The sequence below is a fragment of the Idiotropiscis lumnitzeri genome, unplaced genomic scaffold (assembly GCF_059441095.1).
Source record: "Idiotropiscis lumnitzeri isolate Australia: NSW breed Sydney's pygmy pipehorse unplaced genomic scaffold, RoL_Ilum_1.0 HiC_scaffold_150, whole genome shotgun sequence".
NCBI classification, from domain to species: domain Eukaryota; kingdom Metazoa; phylum Chordata; class Actinopteri; order Syngnathiformes; family Syngnathidae; genus Idiotropiscis; species Idiotropiscis lumnitzeri.
The window spans coordinates 6,242-12,500 of record NW_028283688.1 but is presented as its reverse complement, the minus strand read 5'-3'; positions in this window follow the sequence as shown (position 1 = coordinate 12,500).

Genomic DNA, 6,259 nt, shown 5'->3' with positions numbered 1-6,259 from the left:
AAATTTCGAGGATAACATCCACCAGAGCGCCAGGGCGGCCGTTATTGCAGTATGCGTCCGCCTGGCAGCTCTCTTCCGCGGGAACCATTGGGCAATTTCTTTCACGGAGGTGGACATAGAAGAATTTTTGTTTCTAAAAACGTGGTTCCTAAAAATGTGCCCCAGGTGTTTTGGAAAACCCGGGTAAACCTGGGAAGTAGGCAAATGACCCTCTGACTAGGGGTAAAAACGTTTGCCTACTGCAGCGCCCCTAATGCAATTCGGCGGAACTGCAACGCCCCTGGTCGCCTAAACGCTACCCCTGGTCGCCTAAACCTCACCCCTGGTCGCCTAAACCTCACCCCTGGTCGCCTAAAAGTCACCCCTGGTCGCCTAAATTGTCAACCCCTGGTCACCTAAATTGTCAACCCCTGGTCGCCTAAAGGGGACTTAGAAGAAATGAGGGGGCAAATTCCCCCGGAGCTCCGTGCCTGAGGGCGGGCTGTGAGCCGCGCCGCGTCCGCCAACAGCCTTCAGTGGTCGGATACAATGTTTGAAAGGTCCCCGCTGGAAAGGGGACTTAGAAGAAATGAGGCAAATTTCCCCGGAGCTCCGTGCCTGAGGGCGGGCTGTGAGCCGCGCCGCGTCCGCCAACAGCCTTCAGTGGTCGGATACAATGTTTGAAAGGTCCCCGCTGGAAAGGGGACTTAGAAGAAATGAGGCAAATTTCCCCGGAGCTCCGTGCCTGAGTGCGGGCTGTGAGCCGCGCCGCGCCCGCCAACAGCCTTCAGTGGTCGGATACAATGTTTGAAAGTTCCCCGCTGGAAAGGGGACTTAGAAGAAATGAGGCAAATTTCCCCGGAGCTCCGTGCCTGAGGGCGGGCTGTGAGCCGCGCCGCGTCCGCCAACAGCCTTCAGTGGTCGGATACAATGTTTGAAAGGTCCCCGCTGGAAAGGGGACTTAGAAGAAATGAGGCAAATTTCCCCGGAGCTCCGTGCCTGAGTGCGGGCTGTGAGCCGCGCCGCGCCCGCCAACAGCCTTCAGTGGTCGGATACAATGTTTGAAAGTTCCCCGCTGGAAAGGGGACTTAGAAGAAATGAGGCAAATTTCCCCGGAGCTCCGTGCCTGAGGGCGGGCTGTGAGCCGCGCCGCGTCCGCCAACAGCCTTCAGTGGTCGGATACAATGTTTGAAAGGTCCCCGCTGGAAAGGGGACTTAGAAGAAATGAGGCAAATTTCCCCGGAGCTCCGTGCCTGAGGGCGGGCTGTGAGCCGCGCCGCGCCCGCCAACAGCCTTCAGTGGTCGGATACAATGTTTCAAAGTTCCCCGCTGGAAAGGGGACTTAGAAGAAATGAGGCAAATTCACCCGGAGCTCCGTGCCCGAGGGCCGGCTATGAGCCGCGCCGTGCCCGCCAACAGCCTTCCACGGTCGGATACAATGTTTCAAAGTTCCCCGCTGGAAAGGGGACTTAGAAGAAATGAGGCAAATTCACCCGGAGCTCCGTGCCCGAGGGCCGGCTATGAGCCGCGCCGTGCCCGCCAACAGCCTTCAGTGGTCGGATACAATGTTTCAAAGTTCCCCGCTGGAAAGGGGACTTAGAAGAAATGAGGCAAATTCCCCCGGAGCTCCGTGCTCGAGGGCCGGCTATGAGCCGCGCCGTGCCCGCCAACAGCCTTCCTTTGGTCGGATACAATGTTTCAAAGTTCCCCGCTGGAAAGGGGACTTAGAAGAAATGAGGCAAATTCCCCCGGAGCTCCGTGCTCGAGGGCCGGCTATGAGCCGCGCCGTGCCCGCCAACAGCCTTCCTTTGGTCGGATACAATGTTTCAAAGTTCCCCGCTGGAAAGGGGACTTAGAAGAAATGAGGCAAATTCCCCCGGAGCTCCGTGCTCGAGGGCCGGCTATGAGCCGCGCCGTGCCCGCCAACAGCCTTCCTTTGGTCGGATACAATGTTTCAAAGTTCCCCGCTGGAAAGGGGACTTAGAAGAATTGAGCAAATTTCACCGGAGCTCCGTGCCTGAGGGCGGGCTGTGAGCCGCGCCGCGCCCGCCAACAGCCTTCCTTTGGTCGGATACAATGTTTGAAAGTTCCCCGCTGGAAAGGGGACTTAGAAGAAATGAGGCAAATTTCCCCGGAGCTCCGTGCCTGATGGCGGGCTGTGAGCCGCGCCGCGCCCGCCAACAGCCTTCAGTGGTCGGATACAATGTTTGAAAGTTCCCCGCTGGAAAGGGGACTTAGAAGAATTGAGTAAAATTCACCCGGAGCTCCGTGCCCGAGGGCCGGCTATGAGCCGCGCCGCGCCCGCCAACAGCCTTCCTTTGGTCGGATACAATGTTTCAAAGTTCCCCGCTGGAAAGGGGACTTAGAAGAAATTTGTGAAAATTCACACGGAGCTCCGTGCCTGAGGGCCGGCTATGAGCCGCGCCGTGCCCGCCAACAGCCTTCCACGGTCGGATACAATGTTTCAAAGTTCCCCGCTGGAAAGGGGACTTAGAAGAAATTTGTGAAAATTCACCCGGAGCTCCGTGCCCGAGGGCCGGCTATGAGCCGCGCCGTGCCCGCCAACAGCCTTCCACGGTCGGATACAATGTTTCAAAGTTCCCCGCTGGAAAGGGGACTTAGAAGAAATTTGTGAAAATTCACCCGGAGCTCCGTGCCCGAGGGCCGGCTATGAGCCGCGCCGTGCCCGCCAACAGCCTTCCACGGTCGGATACAATGTTTCAAAGTTCCCCGCTGGAAAGGGGACTTAGAAGAAATTTGTGAAAATTCACCCGGAGCTCCGTGCCTGAGGGCCGGCTATGAGCCGCGCCGTGCCCGCCAACAGCCTTCCACGGTCGGATACAATGTTTCAAAGTTCCCCGCTGGAAAGGGGACTTAGAAGAAATTTGTAAAATTCACCCGGAGCTCCGTGCCCGAGGGCCGGCTATGAGCCGCGCCGTGCCCGCCAACAGCCTTCCACGGTCGGATACAATGTTTCAAAGTTCCCCGCTGGAAAGGGGACTTAGAAGAAATTTGTGAAAATTCACCCGGAGCTCCGTGCCCGAGGGCCGGCTATGAGCCGCGCCGTGCCCGCCAACAGCCTTCCACGGTCGGATACAATGTTTCAAAGTTCCCCGCTGGAAAGGGGACTTAGAAGAAATTAGGCAACTTTCCCCGGAGCTCCATGCCTGAGTGCGGGCTGTTTGCCGCGCCGTGCCCGCCAACAGCCTTCAGTGGTCGGATACAATGTTTCAAAGTTCCCCGCTGGAAAGGGGACTTAGAAGAAATTATGAATATTTTTGTTTCTAAAAACGTGATCCCTGAAAATGTGCCCCAGGTGTTTTGGAAAACCCGGGTAAACCTGGGAAGTAGGCAAATGACCCTCTGACTAGGGGGGAAGAACGTTTGCCTACTGCAGCGCCCCTAATGCAATTCGGCGGAACTGCAACGCCCCTGGTCGCCTAAACGCTACCCCTGGTCGCCTAAAAGCTACCCCTGGTCGCCTAAAAGCTACCCCTGGTCGCCTAAACGCTACCCCTGGTCGCCTAAACGCTACCCCTGGTCGCCTAAACGCTACCCCTGGTCACCTAAACGCTACCCCTGGTCGCCTAAACGCTTCCCCTGGTCACCTAAACGCTACCCCTGGTCGCCTAAACGCTACCCCTGGTCGCCTAACTGACCCCTCGTGTGTGGGGATCAACGTTTGCCTACTAGGGCGTCCTCCGGCGGCCTCTCGGCAGTACTGCAGGCCCATTTTAGCCGAGCCCATTGAAATGAATGGGGGAATTTTATACGTTTTTGCCTTTTTTTCCCCCCCTCGTTCTTTTTGTATTTATTCATTTATTTCAACTTTTACCGACTCAACCGCCCTCCGGCGTGCCCTCGGCGGTCCCGCAAGCCCAATTCGGCCGAGCCCATTGAAATGAATGGGGGAATTTTATACGTTTTTGCCTTTTTTTTTCCCCCCCCCTCGTCCTTTTTGTATTTATTCATTTATTTCAACTTTTACCGACTCAACCGCCCTCCGGCGTGCCCTCGGCGGTCCCGCAAGCCCAAATCGGCCGAGCCCATTGAAATGAATGGGGGGATTTTCTACGTTTTTGCCTTTTTTCCCCCCCTCGTCCTTTTTGTATTTATTTACTTATTTCAACCTTTACCGACTTAGGGGCCACTTGGCACCGCCTGTGCCCGGGGAAGGTGCTCATATTCGGCTTCACTGTCAGGCAGCATGCACTCCTCCTCCGGAGCTTCCATTTGGGCAAACTTAGGGGCCGCTTGGCACCGTCCGTGCCCGGGGAAGGTGCTCCTATTCGGGCCAAGTGTGACACACGCCCGCCCTCCTCCTCCGGAGCTTCCATGAGGGTAAACTTAGGGGCCGCTTGGCACCGCCTGTGCCCGGGGAAGGTGCTCCTATTCGGCTTCACTGTCACACAGCATGCACTCATCCTCCGGAGCTTCCATAAGGGCAAACTTAGGGGCCGCTTGGCACCGCCTGTGCCCGGGGAAGGTGCTCATATTCGGCTTCACTGTCACACAGCATGCACTCATCCTCCGGAGCTTCCATAAGGGCAAACTTAGGGGCCGCTTGGCACCGCCTGTGCCCGGGGAAGGTGCTCCTATTCGGCTTCACTGTCATGCAGCATGCACTCCTCCACCGGAGCTTCCATTTGGGCAAACTTAGGGGCCGCTTGGCACCGCCTGTGCCCGGGGAAGGTGCTCCTATTCGGGCCAAGTGTGACACACGCCCGCACTCCTCCTCCGGAGCTTCCATTTGGGCAAACTTAGGGGACGCTTGGCACCGCCCGTGCCCGGGGAAGGTGCTCATATTCGGCTTCACTGTCACACAGCATGCACTCATCCTCCGGAGCTTCCATAAGGGCAAACTTAGGGGCCGCTTGGCACCGCCTGTGCCCGGGGAAGGTGCTCATATTCGGGCCAAGTGTGACACACGCCCGCACTCCTCCTCCGGAGCTTCCATTTGGGCAAACTTAGGGGCCACTTGGCACCGCCTGTGCCCGGGGAAGGTGCTCATATTCGGCTTCACTGTCAGGCAGCATGCACTCCTCCTCCGGAGCTTCCATTTGGGCAAACTTAGGGGCCGCTTGGCACCGCCTGTGCCCGGGGAAGGTGCTCATATTCGGCTTCACTGTCACACAGCGTGCACTCCTCCTCCGGAGCTTCCATTTGGGCAAACTTAGGGGCCGCTTGGCACCGTCTGTGCCCGGGGAAGGTGCTCATATTCGGGCCAAGTGTGACACACGCCCGCACTCCTCCTCCGGAGCTTCCATGAGGGTAGACTTAGGGGCCGCTTGGCACCGTCTGTGCCCGGGGAAGGTGCTCATATTCGGGCCAAGTGTGACACACGCCCGCACTCCTCCTCCGGAGCTTCCATAAGGGCAAACTTAGGGGCCGCTTGGCACCGCCTGTGCCCGGGGAAGGTGCTCATATTCGGGCCAAGTGTGACACACGCCCGCACTCCTCCTCCGGAGCTTCCATAAGGGCAAACTTAGGGGCCGCTTGGCACCGTCTGTGCCCGGGGAAGGTGCTCCTATTCGGCTTCACTGTCATGCAGCATGCACTCCTCCTCCGGAGCTTCCATTTGGGCAAACTTAGGGGCCGCTTGGCACCGTCTGTGCCCGGGGAAGGTGCTCCTATTCGGCTTCACTGTCACACAGCATGCACTCCTCCTCCGGAGCTTCCATAAGGGCAAACTTAGGGGCCGCTTGGCACCGTATGTGCCCGGGGAAGGTGCTCCTATTCGGCTTCACTGTCATGCAGCATGCACTCCTCCACCGGAGCTTCCATTTGGGCAAACTTAGGGGCCGCTTGGCACCGTCTGTGCCCGGGGAAGGTGCTCATATTCGGGCCAAGTGTGACACACGCCCGCACTCCTCCTCCGGAGCTTCCATGAGGGTAGACTTAGGGGCCGCTTGGCACCGCCTGTGCCCGGGGAAGGTGCTCATAGTCGGCTTCACTGTCAGGCAGCATGCACTCCTCCTCCGGAGCTTCCATTTGGGCAAACTTAGGGGCCGCTTGGCACCGTCTGTGCCCGGGGAAGGTGCTCATATTCGGGCCAAGTGTGACACACGCCCGCACTCCTCCTCCGGAGCTTCCATTTGGGCAAACTTAGGGGCCGCTTGGCACCGCCTGTGCCCGGGGAAGGTGCTCATATTCGGGCCAAGTGTGACACACGCCCGCACTCCTCCTCCGGAGCTTCCATTTGGGCAAACTTAGGGGCCGCTTGGCACCGCCTGTGCCCGGGGAAGGTGCTCATATTCGGGCCAAGTGTGACACACGCCCG